At 43.1% G+C, this 20755-nt stretch overlaps 5 non-coding genes across 5 annotated transcripts; 1 reads left to right on the top strand and 4 right to left on the bottom strand.

The window, feature by feature from the left end:
• Window positions 1–6481: 6481 nt before the first annotated feature.
• Window positions 6482–6645, bottom strand: LOC135036397 (U1 spliceosomal RNA). Its single transcript, XR_010231165.1, has one exon. It is a non-coding gene; the product is annotated as a U1 spliceosomal RNA (small nuclear RNA).
• Window positions 6646–8610: 1965 nt separating this feature from the next.
• On the bottom strand, window positions 8611–8773 carry LOC135036382 (U1 spliceosomal RNA). Its single transcript, XR_010231152.1, has one exon. It is a non-coding gene; the product is annotated as a U1 spliceosomal RNA (small nuclear RNA).
• Window positions 8774–8925: 152 nt separating this feature from the next.
• On the bottom strand, window positions 8926–9089 carry LOC135036388 (U1 spliceosomal RNA). Its single transcript, XR_010231156.1, has one exon. It is a non-coding gene; the product is annotated as a U1 spliceosomal RNA (small nuclear RNA).
• A 675-nt stretch (window positions 9090–9764) lies between these two features.
• Window positions 9765–9927, bottom strand: LOC135036381 (U1 spliceosomal RNA). The gene has a single exon (XR_010231151.1). It is a non-coding gene; the product is annotated as a U1 spliceosomal RNA (small nuclear RNA).
• A 3898-nt stretch (window positions 9928–13825) lies between these two features.
• Window positions 13826–13899, top strand: TRNAN-AUU (transfer RNA asparagine (anticodon AUU)). The gene has a single exon. It is a non-coding gene; the product is annotated as a tRNA-Asn (tRNA).
• Window positions 13900–20755: the final 6856 nt, after the last annotated feature.

The following is a 20755-nucleotide window of genomic DNA, read 5'->3' as shown; positions in this document are numbered from 1 at the left end:
AGACCGACCCCAAATAACTCCTCTACGCATCGCCTGTCCACTGTCGTGTCCATAAAGCTCTTCTGGCCGAAATGGACATAGCACACTTACCCGTGATGCCAGTGTGCAGATATCTCTCTGTGCATCACGCATATAAAGAAATGCATCCTTTATTTGTTCTAACGACAGTAAAATATTGTCCCTGTCCAGGGTATCAATATTTTCGATCAGGGACTCTGACCAAACTACCCCAGCACTGCACATCCAGGCAGTCGCAATAGCTGGTCGTAGTATAACACCTGCATGTGTGTATATACCTTTTTGGATATTTTCCATCCTCCTATCTGATGGATCTTTAAGTGCGGCCGTCTCAGGAGAGGGTAACGCCACTTGTTTTGATAAGCGTGTTAGCGCTTTGTCCACCCTAGGAGGTGTTTCCCAGCGCTCCCTAACCTCTGGCGGGAAAGGGTATAAAGCCAATAACTTCTTTGAAATTAGCAGTTTTTTATCGGGGCACCCCACGCTTCATCACACACGTCATTTAATTCTTCTGATTCGGTAAAAACTACTGGTAGTTTTTTCACACCCCACATAATACCCTGTTTAGTGGTACCTGTAGTATCAGCTAAATGTAACATCTCCTTTATTGCCAAAATCATATAACGTGTGGCCCTACTGGAAAATACGGTTGATTCGTCACCTTCACCACCGGAATCAGTGCCTGTGTCTGGGTCTGTGTCGACCGACTGAGGCAAGGGGCGTTTTACAGCCCCTGACGGTGTTTGAGGCGCCTGGACAGGCACTAATTGAGTGTCCGGCCGCCTCATGTCGGCAAACGACTGCTTAAGCGAGTTGACGCTATCCCGTAATTCCACAAATAAAGGCATCCATTCTGGTGTCGACCCCCTAGGAGGTGACATCCTCATATTTGGCAATTGCTCCGCCTCCACACCAATAACGTCCTCATACATGTCGACACACACGTACCGACACACAGCAGACACACAGGGAATGCTCTATACGAAGACAGGACCCACTAGCCCTTTGGGGAGACAGAGGGAGAGTCTGCCAGCACACACCAAAAAGCGCTATATATGACAGGGATAGCCTTATGATTAAGTGCTCCCTTATAGCTGCTTTTATATTAATATATTGCCATTTATTTTGCCCCCCCTCTCTGTTATACCCTGTTTCTGTAGTGCAGTGCAGGGGAGAGACCTGGGAGCCTTCCTGACCAGCGGAGCTGTGACAGAAAATGGCGCCGTGTGCTGAGGAGATAGGCCCCGCCCCTTTTTCGGCGGGCTCGTCTCCCGCTATTTAGTACATTTAGGCAGGGGTAAATATCTCCATATAGCCTCTGGGGCTATATGTGAGGTATTTTTAGCCTTTTTGAAGGTTTTCATTTGCCTCCCAGGGCGCCCCCCCCCCAGCGCCCTGCACCCTCAGTGACTGCCGTGTGAAGTGTGCTGAGAGGAAAATGGCGCACAGCTGCAGTGCTGTGCGCTACCTTAAGAAGACTGCAGGAGTCTTCAGCCGCCGATTCTGGACCTCTTCTTGCTTCAGCATCTGTGAGGGGGCCGGCGGCGTGGCTCCGGTGACCATCCAGGCTGTACCTGTGATCGTCCCTCTGGAGCTTCATGTCCAGTAGCCAAGAAGCCAATCCATCCTGCACGCAGGTGAGTTCACTTCTTCTCCCCTCTGTCCCTCGTTGCAGTGATCCTGTTGCCAGCAGGAATCACTGTAAAATAAAAAACCTAAGCTAAACTCTCTAAGCAGCTCTTTATGAGAGCCACCTAGAATTGCACCCTTCTCGGCCGGGCACAAAAATCTAACTGGAGTCTGGAGGAGGGTCATAGGGGGAGGAGCCAGTACACACCACCTGACCTGTAAAAGCTTTACTTTTGTGCCCTGTCTCCTGCGGAGCCGCTATTCCCCATGGTCCTTTCAGGAACCCCAGCATCCACTTAGGACGATAGAGAAAGATAATTTTAAAGCCTCCTGTTAGGCCATCATCTACACGACATAGCCCTGAATTTTCCAATGCGCAGCTCTTTGCAAAAGAGAGATATTGGCAAGGAAAAGCTGTCTTGTACCTTTGCATTTTTCTCCCAAACGAAGGACACTAGAAAGAAAATTTTAAAGCCTCCTGTTAGGCCATCATCTACACGGCATAGCCCTGAATTTTCCAATGCGCAGCTCTTTGCAAAAGAGAGATATTGGCAAGGAAAAGCTGTCTTGTACCTTTGCATTTTTCTCCCATACGAAGGACACTAGAAAGAAAATTTTAAAGCCTCCTGTTATTCCATCATCTACACGACATAGCCCTGAATTTTCCAATGCGCAGCTCTTTGCAAAAGAGAGATATTGGCAAGGAAAAGCTGTCTTGTACCATTGCATTTTTCTCCCAAACGAAGGACACTAGAAAGAAAATGTTAAAGCCTCCTGTTAGGCCATCATCTACACGACATAGCCCTGAATTTTCCAATGCGTAGCTCTTTGCAAAAGAGAGATATTGGCAAGGAAAAGCTGTCTTGTACCTTTGCATTTTTCTCCCAAACGAAGGACACTAGAAAGATAATTTTAAAGCCTCCTGTTAGGCCATCATCTACACGACATAGCCCTGAATTTTCCAATGCGCAGCTCTTTGCAAAAGAGAGATATTGGCAAGGAAAAGCTGTCTTGTACCTTTGCATTTTTCTCCCAAAAGAAGGACACTAGAAAGAAAATTTTAAAGCCTACTGTTAGGCCATCATCTACAAGACATAGCCCTGAATTTTCCAATGCGTAGCTCTTTGCAAAAGAGAGATATTGGCAAGGAAAAGCTGTCTTGTACCTTTGCATTTTTCTCCCAAACGAAGGACACTAGAAAGAAAATTTTAAAGCCTACTGTTAGGCCATCATCTACAAGACATAGCCCTGAATTTTCCAATGCGTAGCTCTTTGCAAAAGAGAGATATTGGCAAGGAAAAGCTGTCTTGTACCTTTGCATTTTTCTCCCAAACGAAGGACACTAGAAAGATAATTTTAAAGCCTCCTGTTAGGCCATCATCTACACGACATAGCCCTGATTTTTACAATGCGCAGCTCTTTGCAAAAGAGAGATATTGGCAAGGAAAAGCTGTCTTGTACCTTTGCATTTTTCTCCCAAACGAAGGACACTAGAAAGATAATTTTAAAGCCTCCTGTTAGGCCATCATCTACACGACATAGCCCTGAATTTTCCAATGCACAGCTCTTTGCAAAAGAGAGATATTGGCAAGGAAAAGCTGTCTTGTACCTTTGCATTTTTCTCCCAAACGAAGGACACTAGAAAGAAAATTTTAAAGCTTCCTGTTAGGCCATCATCTACACGGCATAGCCCTGAATTTTCCAATGCGCAGCTCTTTGCAAAGGAGAGATATTGGCAAGGAAAAGCTGTCTTGTACCTTTGCATTTTTCTCCCAAACGAAGGACACTAGAATGAAAATTTTAAAGCCTCCTGATAGTGCTTCATCTACACGGTATAGCCCTGAATTTTCCAATGCGCAGCTCTTTGCAAAAGAGAGATATTGGCAAGGAAAAGCTGTCTTGTACCTTTGCATTTTTCTCCCAAACGAAGGACACTAGAAAGATAATTTTAAAGCCTACTGTTAGGCCATCATCTACACGACATAGCCCTGAATTTTCCAATGCGCAGCTCTTTGCAAAAGAAAGATATTGGCAAGGAAAAGCTGTCTTGTACCTTTGCATTTTTCTCCCAAACGAAGGACACTAGAAAGAAAATTTTAAAGCCTCCTGTTAGGCCATCATCTACACGACATAGCCCTGAATTTTCCAATGCGCAGCTCTTTGCAAAAGAGAGATATTGGCAAGGAAAAGCTGTCTTGTACCTTTGCATTTTTCTCCCAAACGAAGGTCACTAGAAAGAAAATTTTAAAGCCTCCTGTTAGGCCATCATCTACACGACATAGCCCTGAATTTTCCAATGCGCAGCTCTTTGCAAAAGAGAGATATTGGCAAGGAAAAGCTGTCTTGTACCTTTGCATTTTTCTCCCAAACGAAGGACACTAGAAAGAAAATTTTTAAGCCTCCTGTTAGGCCATCATCTACACGGCATAGCCCTGAATTTTCCAATGCGCAGCTCTTTGCAAAAGAGAGATATTGGCAAGGAAAAGCTGTCTTGTACCTTTGCATTTTTCTCCCAAACGAAGGACACTAGAAAGAAAATTTTAAAGCCTCCTGTTAGTGCTTCATCTACACGGTATAGCCCTGAATTTTCCAATGCCCAGCTCTTTGCAAAAGAGAGATATTGGCAAGGAAAAGCTGTCTTGTACCTTTGCATTTTTCTCCCAAACGAAGGACACTAGAAAGAAAATTTTAAAGCCTCCTGTTAGGCCATCATCTACACGACATAGCCCTGAATTTTCCAATGCGCAGCTCTTTGCAAAAGAGAGATATTGGCAAGGAAAAGCTGTCTTGTACCTTTGCATTTTTCTCCCAAACGAAGGACACTAGAAAGATAATTTTAAAGCCTCCTGTTAGGCCATCATCTACACGACATAGCCCTGAATTTTCCAATGCGCAGCTCTTTGCAAAAGAGAGATATTGGCAAGGAAAAGCTGTCTTGTACCTTTGCATTTTTCTCCCAAACGAAGGACACTAGAAAGATAATTTTAAAGCCTCCTGTTAGGCCATCATCTACACGACATAGCCCTGAATTTTCCAATGCGCAGCTCTTTGCAAAAGAGAGATATTGGCAAGGAAAAGCTGTCTTGTACCTTTGCATTTTTCTCCCAAACGAAGGTCACTAGAAAGAAAATTTTAAAGCCTCCTGTTAGGCCATCATCTACACGACATAGCCCTGAATTTTCCAATGCGCAGCTCTTTGCAAAAGAGAGATATTGGCAAGGAAAAGTTGTCTTGTACCTTTGCATTTTTCTCCCAAACGAAGGACACTAGAAAGAAAATTTTAAAGCCTCCTGTTAGGCCATCATCTACACGACATAGCCCTGAATTTTCCAATGCGCAGCTCTTTGCAAAAGAGAGATATTGGCAAGGAAAAGCTGTCTTGTACCTTTGCATTTTTCTCCCAAACGAAGGACACTAGAAAGAAAATGTTAAAGCCTCCTGATAGGCCATCATCTACACGACATAGCCCTGAATTTTCCAATGCGCAGCTCTTTGCAAAAGAGAGATATTGGCAAGGAAAAGCTGTCTTGTACCTTTGCATTTTTCTCCCAAACGAAGGACACTAGAAAGAAAATTTTAAAGCCTCCTGTTAGGCCATCATCTACACGACATAGCCCTGAATTTTCCAATGCGCAGCTCTTTGCAAAAGAGAGATATTGGCAAGGAAAAGCTGTCTTGTACCTTTGCATTTTTCTCCCAAACGAAGGACACTAGAAAGATAATTTTAAAGCCTCCTGTTAGGCCATCATCTACACGACATAGCCCTGAATTTTCCAATGCGCAGCTCTTTGCAAAAGAGAGATATTGGCAAGGAAAAGCTGTCTTGTACCTTTGCATTTTTCTCCCAAACGAAGGACACTAGAAAGATAATTTTAAAGCCTCCTGTTAGGCCATCATCTACACGACATAGCCCTGAATTTTCCAATGCGCAGCTCTTTGCAAAAGAGAGATATTGGCAAGGAAAAGCTGTCTTGTACCTTTGCATTTTTCTCCCAAACGAAGGTCACTAGAAAGAAAATTTTAAAGCCTCCTGTTAGGCCATCATGCTTCGTGTGTCAGGAGCATGTGAGTGTCAGGTGCGTGTGTGTGTCAGGCGCTGCGTGTGTCAGGCGCTGCGTGTGTCAGGCGCTGCGTGTGTCAGGCGCTGCGTGTGTCAGGCGCTGCCTGTGCGTTAGGCGCTGCGTGTCTGTGTGTGTCAGGCGCTGCGTGTCTGTGTGTGTCAGACGCTGCGTGTGTGTCAGGCGCTGCCTGTGCGTGTGTGCCAGGCGCTGCCTGTGCGTGTGTGTCAGGCGCCGCGTGTCTGTCAGGCGCCGCGTGTGCGTCAGGCGCCGCGTGTGCGTCAGGCGCCGCGTGTGCGTCAGGCGCCGCGTGTCTATGTGCGTCAGGCGCCGCGTGTCTATGTGCGTCAGGCGCCGCGTGTGAGTGTGTGCGTGTGTGTCAGGTCCGTGTGAGTGTCAGGTGCTGCGTCTGTGTGTGCGTGTGTCAGGTGCTGCGTGTGAGTGTGTGCGCGTGTGTCAGGTCCGTGTGAGTGTCAGGTGCTGTGTGTGTGTGTGTCAGGTGCTGTGTGTGTGCGTGTGTGTCAGGTGCTGTGTGTGTGTGTGTGTGTCAGGTGCTGTGTGCGTGTGCGTCCAGCGCTGCATATGCGTATGCGTGTCAGGCGTTGCATGTCTGTGTGTGTCAGGCGCTGCGTGTCTGGGGGGGGTGGCCGGACACACAGCTGAGAGGGGGGGGGGTGGCTGGACACACAGCAGAGAGGGGAGGGTGACCGGACACACGGCAGGGAGGGGAGGGGGTAGGGGGTGGCCGAACACAGCAGGAAGAGGGGGGAGTTGACCAGAAGAAAGCACAAACACAGTCCCCCACTACCACAAATAATGCAGTTGAGTTTCCCACATTTGGGGAAATCACAGGGGTCAGCATACCCAGAATGCAATGAATGAACCTCACCCTGGGAGAACAATCTTCATGACCATGGTATCTCCTATGCAAAATAAGTATGATTTGGGATAGGGCTGGGGAGGGCCGCTGCAGCCCTTGTAGATTCTTATAAATAAAAGTTCTTCTTTTCTTGTCAAAATTAATAGCTAAGAATAGGCTGCCTGAGGCAGCCCCCTCTTAAGTGGCCTGCTACTGAAGGCACCAACTACAAACTGAGCTCCCTGTTCATGGAAGCGAGGTTATAGAGGAGGGGGCGCTGAGCATCTTGGGAACAGTCAAAAGCTTTGAGCCTGTTGGTGCCTCAGATCAAGATCCTACTCTACACCCCAATGTGAATCCTTATGGAGTCCAGTGTACCCCACAGAAGAAATGAATGTGTCACACCCATTGGCAGCAACATTAGAATAGCTGCTGATGGGCACAATTGAGAAAGGAAGGGGGGAAAACATTTGAATCCAGCACATATATGTAATTTGAATATGTAATTTGTACCTTCCTACTTTAAAATGTAATGGATGAACCTCACCCTGTGAGAACTATCTTCATGATCAAGAGATCTCATACGCAAGAAAAGCATGTGCTGGGATAGGGCTGTGGAGGGCGGCTGCTCGGGCACACACCCGTCAAGTTAAGGAGATTCAACTGAGGAAGCACAAGGGAACTGCAGGGAGACCACATATTTTCAGATGAACATGAGAGGGCGGAAGGCTGCCTAATACTGAAGCACCCTCAAACATCAAACCATATGCAACAACTAGTACAAGCATTCCTGGGGAAAGGTCTGCAGCAGACGGATTTGCATACGGTGATGTCATCCAAGCAATGGGCATAGTTGGCTGCAACCCTCGTCTGCATATGAAAAGAGAAAATGGTCACGCAGGGCATGGCGGCCTTTGTGGGGTTGCGCTTGGATGACCCCTAGATCGCTTTATACACCCCCATCAGTGTGGGGCTCATGTTGGCCATGCCCAAGCCCCTGAAGCATTCAAGCTGATTTCTTGCAGCAGCTGGACCCAGTAACAGCTCCAGAGTTGCTCTACAAGACAAGTAAAAGGGTGTGAGCCCTGCAGCACCACCTGTAGTTTGCATACACACATATATAGGACAGCATCTCTTATATGCCCCAGGGGCAATAAAATAGTAGCCTTATCTAGGGTATCCGTCCATGCCGCTACAGCACTACACACCCAGGCCGACGCAATTGCCGGTCTGAGTAAGGTACCTGAATGTGTATAAATGGACTTCAGGGTAATCTCCTGTTTGCGGTCAGCAGACTCTTTGAGGGTAGCCGTATCCTGGGACGGGAGGGCTACCTTCTTGGATAAGCGTGTTAATGCTTTGTCCACCCAAGGGGAGGATTCCCATCGTAACCTATCCGTTGATGGGAAAGGGGAATCCTTTTGGAAATCTGCAGGAGATTCCCAAGCTTTTTCACATAACTCGTTCAGCTCGTGTGAGGGGGGAAAGGTTACCTCAGGCTTCTTTCCCTTGTACATATGTACCCTCTTGTCAGGGATAGGGGGCTCCTCTGTGATGTGCAAAACATCTTTTATTGCCATAATCATATATCAAATGTATTTTGCCAATTTTGGCTGTAACTTTGCATCATCGTAATCGACACTGGAGTCAGAATCCGTGTCGGTATCTGTGTCAACAATCTGGATAGTGGGCGCTTATGAGACCCTGACAGTCCCTGCGACATAGGATTAGGCATTGGTTGAGACCCTGACTGTCCCAAAGCTTCTGCCTTGTCTAATCTTTTGTGCAATGAGTTTACACTAGCATTTTAAACATTCCACATATCCATCCAATCAGGTGTCGGCGGAGACACCACGTTCATTTGCTCCCGCTCCTCTCTAATATAGCCTTCTTCCTCAGACATGTCGACACACGTGTACCGACACACTACACACACAGGGAATGCTTTTTCTGAAGACAGTTTCCCCACAAGGCCCTTTGGAGAGACAGAGAGAGAGTATGCCAGCAGACAGCAAACTAGGCTGGAGAGAGACCTAAGACAAAGAAATCTGAATTATATGAAAGCCGACCAGTGGAAACACAAATTATGCAGCCAAGTTTCCCACATTTGGGGAAATCACAGGGGCAGCACACCCAGAGTGCAATGGGTGAGTCTTGCCCTGGGAGAAGCACCTTCATGATCATAGTATCTCACCTGGCAGGTAAGTAGGAGTTGGGCTAGAGCTGGGGAGGGTCGCTGCTCGGGCACCCCCCTGTCAAATGAAGGAGATCCAACTGAGGCAGCACAAGGGAACTCTCGAAAGAAGAACAAGGCTAGAGGAAGATCTGAGACAAAGAAATCTGACTTTTACCAGAGCTGACCAGAGGAAAGCACAAACACAGTCCCCCACTACCACAAATAATGCAGTCGAGTTTCCCACATTTGGGGAAATCACAGGGGTTAGCATACTCAGAATGCAATGAATGAACCTCACCCTGGGAGAACAATCTTCATGACCATGGTATCTCCTATGCAAAATAAGTATGATTTGGGATAGAGCTGGGGAGGGCCGCTGCTCAGGCACATCTCTGTCAAGTAAAGGAGATTCAACTGAGGCAGCACAAGGGAACTCTCATCTGGGGACAACAACTGCAGGGAGAACACATATTTTCAGATGAACATGGGAGGGCAGAAGGCTGCCTAATACTGAAGCACCCCCAAACAACAAACCAAATGCAACAACTAGTACAAGCATTCCTGGGGGAAGGCCTACAGCAGATGGATTTGCATACGGTGATGTCATCCAAGCAGTGGGTCAAAGTTGGCTTCAACCCTCATCTGCATATGAAAAGAGAAAAGGGGCGTGCAGGGCATGGCGGCCTTTTGCGGCGCTTGGATGACCCCTAGTTCGCATTAAACACCTCCACCCTCCTTCGGTGTGGGGCTCATGTTGGCTATGCCCCAGCCCCTGAAGCATTCAAGCTGATTTCTTGCAGCAGCTGGGCACTGTAACAGCTCCAGAGCTGCTCTGTAAGGCAAGTAAAAGGGTGTGGGCACTGCAGCACTACCTGTAGTTCGCATTGTGCGTTGGAAGGCACAAAGTAAGCAGACAGGAGGAGAAGTCAGGATAGTGCACAAGGGTATAGAAGGGAGGGGCTCAAAAAAAAAAGAAGTGGAAACAGACAGCAAACTAGGCTGGAGAGAGACCTGAGACAAAGAGATCTGAATTATATGAAAGCAGACCAGTGGAAACACAAATTATGCAGTCAAGTGTCCCACATTTGGGGAAATCGCAGGAGCAGCACACCCAGAGTGCAATGGGTGAGCCTTGCCCTGGGAGAAGCACCTTCCTGATCATAGTATCTCACTTGGCACGTAAGTAGGAGTTGGGCTAGAGCTGGGGAGGGTCGCTGCTCGGGCACCCCCCTGTCAAGTGAAGGAGATCCAACTGAGGCAGCACAAGGGAACTCTCAAAAGAAGAACAAGGCTAGAGGAAGATCTGAGACAAAGAAATCTGACCTGTTTTTCCCAAGAGGAAACTATATTAGGAATGCAGACATATGATGGTGGCCCTGTTGGCACCACCGATAACTGACTGGGTAAATGTTTCAGTAATATCAGAGTAAGGTTGGATAAATCTGTGTCCCAGACACAGACGTAGAGAATAGATGTGATATTCATGGCTATGTTTCTTTTCCCTCAGGCCCCGCTGGGTCGCAAAAATGTTATTTTGCCCAGTTACTACACACTGATACTGACACGGATACTGATACTTATGTCGACCATAAGTTTCCTGATTAGATCCAATATTGGCAAGGAGCATTCAGTACATGATTGTGGATATTATGGACATATTAAAATCACTGAAGACCCTGCTGTTCCTGACAAAGGGGTCTATATGTATGTATATATAGATATATAATGAAAGCTGATGTAACGTTCCTCCATCTCTGTTTGAGAAAGTCTGGGCCAGCTCGACAAAATGGTTTCAAATCCCCAAAAGGATTCTGGTTGTTTATTCATTTCCCGCCGCGGACAGAATACAAATACATGTGCATGGGTGAGTAGTAGTATTCAAGAATTGGTCGAATACCTTGTCATCCGATATAGATACCCTGGAGAGATGGGATACTCCTTACGTTGTATCATATCAAGGACACTGCAGCATACTTACGTGAGACTGCAAGGGATATAGGACTCTTGAGTTCACGGGCCAATTTCATGGCAGTGTCGGATAGGAGGGCATTGTGGATTCACCAAGAGAATGCTGATGCTGACTCCAAGAAGAAAGGGAGTCTCTTCCCTATGAAGGTGAAGCCTTGTTTGGTGATATCTAATTAGCACACAGGTAAGGAATTAAGAAAATCTTTATTTAAGGGTGAAGATGTTTCTCACAAAATCGTTGCCCCAATGCATCGTTGAAATTCAAGCTGGAAAGATGATTTTAATATATCACTTGTACATTTTGTATTGCTCTTCTGGTGACAATGTAGTTTGTTTTTGTCAATTACCATTTTAATAATAGGGTAAAGAAAATTAAGTGGATTTTTGAAAGAAAACAATACTGTCAATATACTATTAAAACAAATTAAAATGGTAAAAGTTATTGTACTTTAAGTAAAAATAAAAGAGACAAAATATCAATCCCAGTTTTGGATTACTTTAATTAACAAAAAAAAATGCATATAGCAGAGGATAGTTTCAATCTGCCTACCTCTGGGTTATGGGCCCAGCATGCTTCCATTGCTGTACTCTGCTGCACATGTAAGTGCAAGAGATCCTGAAGCACTCACTCATCATGGGAAAGTACCAATGTGTTTCTTCGTTGGTTGATAGAAGAAACATCTTACAAAAACTCTCCAGATTATTGACTTTTTTAAGTTTTTCTAGGAAACGTTTTAGATGAATGCTTATTAGCATTTGTCAGTATGTACTTTTGCAAAGTGTCTCTGTGGCGCAATCAGTTAGTATGTACGGCTATTAACCAAAAGGTTAGTGGTTCAATCCCACCCAGGGACGTAATTGACCTTGTTATCAGATTTTTGTGATCTTTAAGTAGACAAGTCAAATTTCATACCCCCTGTTATTGTGTAGGGTACCTGGCCTTCTCTGATGTAATCAGAGTTAGATTTGATTCAGTGATTTTATAAAAAAAGCTAGGAAGCACAATTTAGCAGTGGGTAGCAGAGAAAAAAAATATGCTGGCAGAAAAATCCAATTGAGTGATTAAACAGCTCTTTATTTTCTGGCTTTATTTTTATGCTAACAAATTTGTTCTCTGAAAAGTGTCCACAAAGCCAAGTCTCTGATTAACACCTTTGTAAGGATGGTTTTTCACCTATTACTAAATTAAACTTGCTTCATTGGAAAGGCAGCAAGATGCATCCTCATTTCAATGTCTACTGAAATAATACAGGTTGACACCAGGAAACATTAACGCCACTGCATCCTTGCTGCTTTCTCATGTGGAAGTCTGTTTAATGTGAAAACAAGGTGATATCTAATTAGCACACAGGTAAGGAATTAAGAAAATCTTTATTTAAGGGTGAAGATGTTTCTCACAAAATCGTTGCCCCAATGCATCATTGAAATTCAAGCTGGAAAGATGATTTTAATATATCACTTGTACATTTTGTATTGCTCTTCTGGTGACAATGTAGTTTGTTTTTGTCAATTACCATTTTAATAATAGTGTAAAGAAAATTAAGTGGATTTTTGAAAGAAAACAATACTGTCAATATACTATTAAAACAAATTAAAATGGTAAAAGTTATTGTACTTTAAGTAAAAATAAAAGAGCCAAAATATCAATCCCAGTTTTGGATTACTTTAATTAACAAACAAAAAAATGCATATAGCAGAGGATAGTTTCAATCTGCCTACCTCTGGGTTATGGGCCCAGCATGCTTCCATTGCTGTACTCTGCTGCACATGTAAGTGCAAGAGATCCTGAAGCACTCACTCATCATGGGAAAGTACCAATGTGTTTCTTCGTTGGTTGATAGAAGAAACATCTTACAAAAACTCTCCAGATTATTGACTTTATTAAGTTTTTCTAGGAAACGTTTTAGATGAATGCTTATTAGCCTTTGTCAGTATGTACTTTTGCAAAGTGTCTCTGTGGCACAATCAGTTAGTGTGTACGGCTTTTAACCAAAAGGTTGGTGGTTCAATCCCACCCAGGGACGTAATTGACCTTGTCATCAGATTTTGGTGATATTTAAGTAGACAAGTCAAAATTTCAAACCCCCTCTTATTGTGTAGGGTACCTGGCCTTCTCTGATGTAATCAGAGTTAGATTTGATTCAGTGATTTTATAAAAACATCTAGGAAGCACAATTTAGCAGTGGGTTGCAGAGAAAAAGAAATATGCTTGCAAAAAAATCAAATTGCTTGATTTAACAGCTCTTAATTTTCTTGCTTAATTTTTATGCTAACAAATTTGTTCTCTGAAAAGTGTCCACAAAGCCAAGTCTCTGATTAACACCTTTGTAGGGATGGTTTTTCACCTATTACTAAATTAAACTTGCTTCATTGGAAAGGCAGCAAGATGCATCCTCATTTCAATGTCTACTGAAATAATACAGGTTGACACCAGGAAACATTAACGCCACTGCATCCTTGCTGCTTTCTCATGTGGAAGTCTGTTTAATGTGAAAACAAGGTGATATCTAATTAGCACACAGGTAAGGAATTACGAAAATCTTTATTTAAGGGTGAAGATGTTTCTCACAAAATTGTTGCCCCAATGCATCATTGAAATTCAAGCTGGAAAGATGATTTTAATATATCACTTGTACATTTTGTATTGCTCTTCTGGTGACAATGTAGTTTTTTTTGTCAATTACCATTTTAATAACAGGGTAAAGAAAATTAAGTGGATTTTTGAAAGAAAACTATACTGTCAATATACTATTAAAACAAATTAAAATGGTAAAAGTTATTGTACTTTAAGTAAAAATAAAAGAGCAAAAATATCAATCCCAGTTTTGATTACTTAAATTAACAAAAAAAATGCATATAGCAAAGGATAGTTTCAATCTGCCTACCTCTGGGTTATGGGTCCAGCATGCTTCCATTGCAGTACTCTGCTGCACATGTAAGTGCAAGAGATCCTGAAGCACTCACTCATCATGGGAAAGTACCAATGTGTTTATTCGTTGGTTGATGGAAGAAACATCTTACAAAAACTCTCCAGATTATTGATTTTTTTATGTTTTTCTAGGAAACGTTCTAGATGTATGCTTATTAACCTTTGTCAGTAAGCACTTTTTGCAAAGTGTCTCTGTGGCGCAATCGGTTAGTGTGTTCGGCTATTAACCGAAAGGTTGGTGGTTCAATCCCACCCAGGGACGTAATTAAACTTGTGATCAGATTTTGGTGATATTTAAGTAGACAAGTCAAAATTTCAAACCCCCTCTTATGGTGTAGGGTACATGGCCTTCTCTGATGTAATCAGAGTTAGATTTGATTCAGTGATTTTATAAAAAAACAGCTAGGAAGCACAATTTAGCAGTGGGTTGCAGAGAAAAAAAATATGCTGGCAGAAAAATCCAATCGAGTGATTAAACAGCTCTTCATTTTCTGGCTTTATTTTTATGCTAACAAATTTGTTCTCTGAAAAGTGTCCACAAAGCCAAGTCTCTGATTAACACCTTTGTAAGGATGGTTTTTCACCTATTACTAAATTAAACTTGCTTAATTGGAAAGGCAGCAAGATGCATCCTCATTTCAATGTCTACTGAAATAATACAAGTTGACACCAGGAAACATTAACGCCACTGCATCCTTGCTGCTTTCTCATGTGGAAGTCTGTTTAATATGAAAACAAGGTGATATCTAATTAGCACACAGGTAAGGAATTAAGAAAATCTTTATTTAAGGGTGAAGATGTTTCTCACAAAATCGTTGCCCCAATGCATCATTGAAATTCAAGCTGGAAATATGATTTTAATATATCACTTGTACATTTTGTATTGCTCTTCTGGTGACAATGTAGTTTGTTTTTGTCAATTACCATTTTAATAATAGGGTAAAGAAAATGAAGTGGATTTTTGAAAGAAACCAATACTGTCAATATACTATTAAAACAAATTAAAATGGTAAAAGTTGTTGTACTTTAAGTAAAAATAAAAGAGCCAAAATATCAATCCCAGTTTTGGATTTCTTTAATTAACAAAAAAAATGCATATAGCAGAAGATAGTTTCAATCTGCCTACCTCTGGGTTATGGGCCCAGCATGCTTCCATTGCTGTACTCTGCTGCACATGTAAGTGCAAGAGATCCTGAAGCACTCACTCATCATGGGAAAGTACCAATGTGTTTCTTCGTTGGTTGATGGAAGAAACATCTTACAAAAACTCTCCAGATTATTGACTTTTTAAAGTTTTTCTAGGAAACGTTTTAGATGAATGCTTATTAGCCTTTGTCAGTATATACTTTTACAAAGTGTCTCTGTGGCGCAATCAGTTAGTATGTACGGCTATTAACCAAAAGGTTGGTGGTTCAATCCCACCCAGGTACCTAATTGACCTTGTTATCAGATTTTGGTGATCTTTAAGTAGACAAGTCAAAATTTCAAACCCCCTGTTATGGTGTAGGGTACCTGGCCTTCTCTGATGTAATCAGAGTTAGATTTGATTCAGTGATTTTATAAAAACAGCTAGGAAGCACAATTTAGCAGTGGTTTGCAGAGAAAAAAAATATGCAGGCAGAAAAATCCAATTGAGTGATTAAACAGCTCTTTATTTTCTGGCTTTATTTTTATGCTAACAAATTTGTTCTCTGAAAAGTGTCCACAAAGCCAAGTCTCTGATTAACACCTTTGTAAGGATGGTTTTTCACCTATTACTAAATTAAACTTGCTTCATTGGAAAGGCAGCAAGATGCATCCTCATTTCAATGTCTACTGAAATAATACAGGTTGACACCAGGAAACATTAACGCCACTGCATCCTTGCTGCTTTCTCATGTGGAAGTCTGTTTAATGTGAAAACAAGGTGATATCTAATTAGCACACAGGTAAGGAATTAAGAAAATCTTTATTAAAGGGTGAAGATGTTTCTCACAAAATCGTTGCCCCAATGCATCATTGAAATTCAAGCTGGAAAGATGATTTTAATATATCACTTGTACATTTTGTATTGCTCTTCTGGTGACAATGTAGTTTGTTTTTGTCAATTACCATTTTAATAATAGGGTAAAGAAAATTAAGTGGATTTTTGAAAGAAAACAATACTGTCAATATACTATTAAAACAAATTAAAATGGTAAAAGTTATTGTACTTTAAGTAAAAATAAAAGAGCCAAAATATCAATCCCAGTTTTGGATTACTTTAATTAACAAACAAAAAAATGCATATAGCAGAGGATAGTTTCAATCTGCCTACCTCTGGGTTATAGGCCCAGCATGCTTCCATTGCTGTACTCTGCTGCACATGTAAGTGCAAGAGATCCTGAAGCACTCACTCATCATGGGAAAGTACCAATGTGTTTCTTCGTTGGTTGATAGAAGAAACATCTTACAAAAACTCTCCAGATTATTGACTTTTTTAAGTTTTTCTAGGAATCGTTTTAGATGAATGCTTATTAGCAATTGTCAGTATGGACTTTTGCAAAGTGTCTCTGTGGCGCAATCAGTTAGTGTGTACGGCTATTAACCAAAAGGTTGGTGGTTCAATCCCACCCAGGGACGTAATTGACCTTGTTATCAGATTTTGGTGATCTTTAAGTAGACAAGTCAAATTTCATACCCCCTGTTATGGTGTAGGGTACCTGGCCTTCTCTGATGTAATCAGAGTTAGATTTGATTCAGTGATTTTATAAAAACATCTAGGAAGCACAATTTAGCAGTGGGTTGCAGAGAAAAAGAAATATGCTGGCAAAAAAATCAAATTGCGTGATTAAACAGCTCTTCATTTTCTGGCTTTATTTTTATGCTAACAAATTTGTTCTCTGAAAAGTGTCCACAAAGCCAAGTCTCTGATTAACACCTTTGTAGGGATGGTTTTTCACCTATTACTAAATTAAACTTGCTTCATTGGAAAGGCAGCAAGATGTATCCTCATTTCAATGTCTACTGAAATAATACAGGTTGACACCAGGAAACATTAACGCCACTGCATCCTTGCTGCTTTCTCATGTGGAAGTCTGTTTAATGTGAAAACAAGGTGATATCTAATTAGCACACAGGTAAGGAATTAAGAAAATCTTTATTTAAGGGTGAAGATGTTTCTCACAAAATTGTTGACCCAATGCATCATTGAAATTCAAGCTGGAAAGATGATTTTAATATATCACTTGTACATTTTGTATTGCTCTTCTGGTGACAATGTAGTTTGTTTTTGTCAATTACCATTTTAATAATAGGGTACAGAAAATGAAGTGGATTTTTGAAAGAAAACAATACTGTCGATATTCTATTAAAACAAATTAAAATGGTAAAAGTTATTGTACTTTAAGTAAAAATAAAAGAGACAAAATATCAATCCCAGTTTTGGATTACTTTAATTAACAAAAAAAAATGCATATAGCAGAGGATAGTTTCAATCTGCCTACCTCTGGGTTATGGGCCCAGCATGCTTCCATTGCAGTACTCTGCTGCACATGTAAGTGCAAGAGATCCTGAAGCACTCACTCATCATGGGAAAGTACCAATGTGTTTCTTCGTTGGTTGATGGAAGAAACATCTTACAAAAACTCTCCAGATTATTGACTTTTTAAAGTTTTTCTAGGAAACGTTTTAGATGAATGCTTATTAGCCTTTGTCAGTATGAACTTTTGCAAAGTGTCTCTGTGGCGCAATCAGTTAGTATGTACGGCTATTAACCATAAGGTTGGTGGTTCAATCCCACCCAGGGACCTAATTGACCTTGTTATCAGATTTTGGTGATCTTTAAGTAGACAAGTCAAAATTTCAAACCCCCTGTTATGGTGTAGGGTACCTGGCCTTCTCTGATGTAATCAGAGTTAGATTTGATTCAGTGATTTTATAAAAACAGCTAGGAAGCACAATTTAGCAGTGGGTTGCAGAGAAAAAAAATATGCTGGCAGAAAAATCCAATTGAGTGATTAAACAGCTCTTCATTTTCTGGCTTTATTTTTATGCTAACAAATTTGTTCTCTGAAAAGTGTCCACAAAGCCAAGTCTCTGATTAACACCTTTGTAAGGATGGTTTTTCACCTATTACTAAATTAAACTTGCTTCATTGGAAAGGCAGCAAGATGCATCCTCATTTCAATGGTAAGTCAACCTTCTTGCCCTATGTTCCCTGTCAACGGATGAAGACGCATCATTATCTACCGCAGTCATTTTGGCCCAATAGATATGCAAGAAGTTTAGATTCCCCTTTCTTTGCAGGTAGAGGAAGGAAAAGGAAGAGGTCTGTAGCCTCTTCAAGATTGCAGGACCAGAGATTGTCCTCTGCTTCTGCCAAATCCACTGCATGACACTGGGGCTTTCTTGCAGGAGCCCACACCAGTGGGGGCACGTCTAAAACTCTTCAGTCAGTTCTGGATTCATTCGGACCTGGACTCGTGGGTTTTACAAATAGTGTCCCAAGGGTACAAACTGGGGTTTCAAGACGTTCCCCCTCACCGATTGTTCAAATTGGCCTTAGTCAGCAGGGAGAAGGTTTTTATTCAAGCCTCTTCGTGGTCCCGAAGCCGGACGGCTCAGTCAGACCAATCTTAAATCTGAAATCCCTCAATTTCTTCCTAAAGAAATTCAATTTCAAGATGGAATTTTCTCAGGGCAGTGATCTCCAGTCCGGAGGACGGAGATTTCATGGTTTTGGTAGACATAAAGGATGCCTACTTACATGTTCCCATTTAGCCACTGCCTCAAGCTACCTAAGGTTTGCAATTCAGGATTGTCATGACCAATTTCAGACATTGCCGTTTGGTCTGTCCACGGCTCCGAGGATTTTCACCAGGGTGATGGTGGAAATTATGGTTCTCCTTCGCAAGCAAGGAGTCACAATTATCCCGTACTTGGATGATCTCCTGATAAAGGCGAGATCCAGGGACCAGTTGGTGCAAAACATTGCACTCTCCCTGACAGTTCTTCAACAACATGGTTGGCTCCTAAACTTGCCAAAATCGCAGTTGGTCCCAATGACGCGGTTGTTGTTTTTGGGAGTCATACTGTTAGGCGCCGGGGTCCGCTTGATGGTCTGCGCGGCCCGGCGCCTAGCAACTAGAGACGCCGTGCACGTACAGCCGCCGGCTCCCTAGCAACGCTAGACGCCGGGTGCGCTGAGCCGCACGGACCCTAGCAACGGGGACGCCACTGGCGGACCGCGTTCCCCGTTGCTAGGCTTTAGGAAATTAAGATATTCACCTGCTCTCTGGCCGTGCAGCAAGGCAGCTGCACGGCATTTATTCTAATCAGCCTTTAGCAGCTGATTGGAGGACTCCTTGTTAAATACACTCCCAGGGCTTCTCACAGACGCCGGTAATAGCTTCCTGCATGCTGCCTTTGTTTGCTGAGAGTCTGTTTCCAGTCCTGCTGTATCCGGTCATTCCAGTCCGCAGAAGTCCGGTATTCGGGAGTTGTCATCTCATCCCAAGAGGTCGTTTGGTTCCCTGGAGTCCTGACTGATCACCGTTTTATATCCAGTGGTGTTCGTGAGTTGCGGCTCTGCCGTGTGTTGCGGCTCAGCCGCTTTACCTTTTATATTTTGTGTTTGGAGCATTTGCGGAGGGTTCCGCTTCCACAAGTCCTCTCTGGTACTTGGCGGTGCCGGGTAGGAGAATTGGACAAGTGGATATTTTGGTTGTCCTTTTTCCTGGCGGTTTCTCCGCACATATTATAGTTTTGAGTTTGCTTAGCCCCTGGCCTGGTTGTTTAGTTAGAGGGCCTCTTGTTATCACCCTGTCTCAGGTTTCCCTTTGTCTCTCATTAAGACCGGGGGGCATCGAAGTTGGGCAGACATAATCCGCCCTTCAAACGCGGCTGCCAAGGGCTCAAGAAACCATAGTCTCGCAGGGGATTTCTGACAACATGGGTGAGACAACAGAGTTAGGGCGCCAGGGGCTATTTTCCGGTCCTGCTCCCTTCCCCAGCATTCCGTTCCAGTGCTCCAGTCCTTGCCATAAGATCTTCTCTGACCAGAGTGCTGGAATCATAACATTATTACCGGCCATACCAAAACTTAAAATTAAACGGGGTTTAATTTTTTCTCATTCAGTTTTGTGAGAGTTTATCGGCCTCATGAATCCAACAGGTTTAGGGCCAAATCCTGGTCAGCTCTTAGTCAGCCAGATTCAAGAACTTACTCAGATGGTTCAGGATCTTTTTCTTCGGGTGAAGTCGCAGGAAGATCTTTTGCGAGCTTCCCCAAGGGTAGTCCCTGAACCAAAGATGCATTTGCCTGACCGTTTTTCTGGTGATAGAAAAGAGTTTTTTAATTTTAAAGAATCCTGTAAACTTTATTTTCGTTTAAGACCGACTTCCTCGGGTACTGAATCTCAGCGGGTCGGGTTTATTATTTCTTTGCTCCAGGGGGATCCTCAGACCTGGGCATTTGGTTTAAGAGCAGAGGATCCGGCATTGTTGTCAATTGACGCTTTTTTTGAGTCTTTAGGGCTCTTGTATGATGACCCTGATAGAGAGGCGTCCGCTGAAAGTCAGTTGCGCGCTCTCAGACAGGGTAGAAATCCTGCAGAGGTTTATTGTACGGAGTTTCGCCGTTGGTCGAACGACTGTGGCTGGAATGACCCAGCCCTGCGCAGTCAGTTTCGCCTCGGCTTATCAGAGTCTATAAAAGACAGTCTCCTTCAGTACCCCGCTCCTGAGACTCTCGATAAACTCATGGAGCTTTCTATTAAGATTGATCGTCGTCTCAGAGAGCGGAGGGCTGAAAAAGGAGCACCTGTAAGGTCAAGTCCGTGTGTATATTCCATTCCTGAAGACGTAGAGGAGACCATGCAGATGGGTCTCTCCCGGCTGTCTCCTGAAGAAAGAGCCAGAAGGCAAAATTCTGGTCTTTGTCTGTACTGTGGGGGTAAGGGACATTTTGCTCGTAATTGTCCAAACAAGTCGGGAAACGCTTTGACCAGGTGAATTGTGAGGGGGTTCACCTAGGTCTGCAGCTTATCTCCTCGAATAACTCCCTTTTAGTCCCAGTTAAAGTTTCCTTTGGCAGCCTCAGTTCTTTGGTGTCGGCTTTTGTTGACAGTGGAGCTGCAGGAAACTTTATGGATTTAACT

Source organism: Pseudophryne corroboree, unplaced genomic scaffold (genome assembly GCF_028390025.1).
Source record: "Pseudophryne corroboree isolate aPseCor3 unplaced genomic scaffold, aPseCor3.hap2 scaffold_645, whole genome shotgun sequence".
Taxonomy (NCBI): Eukaryota; Metazoa; Chordata; class Amphibia; order Anura; family Myobatrachidae; genus Pseudophryne; species Pseudophryne corroboree.
This window is presented reverse-complemented; position numbering and strand designations above follow the sequence as displayed.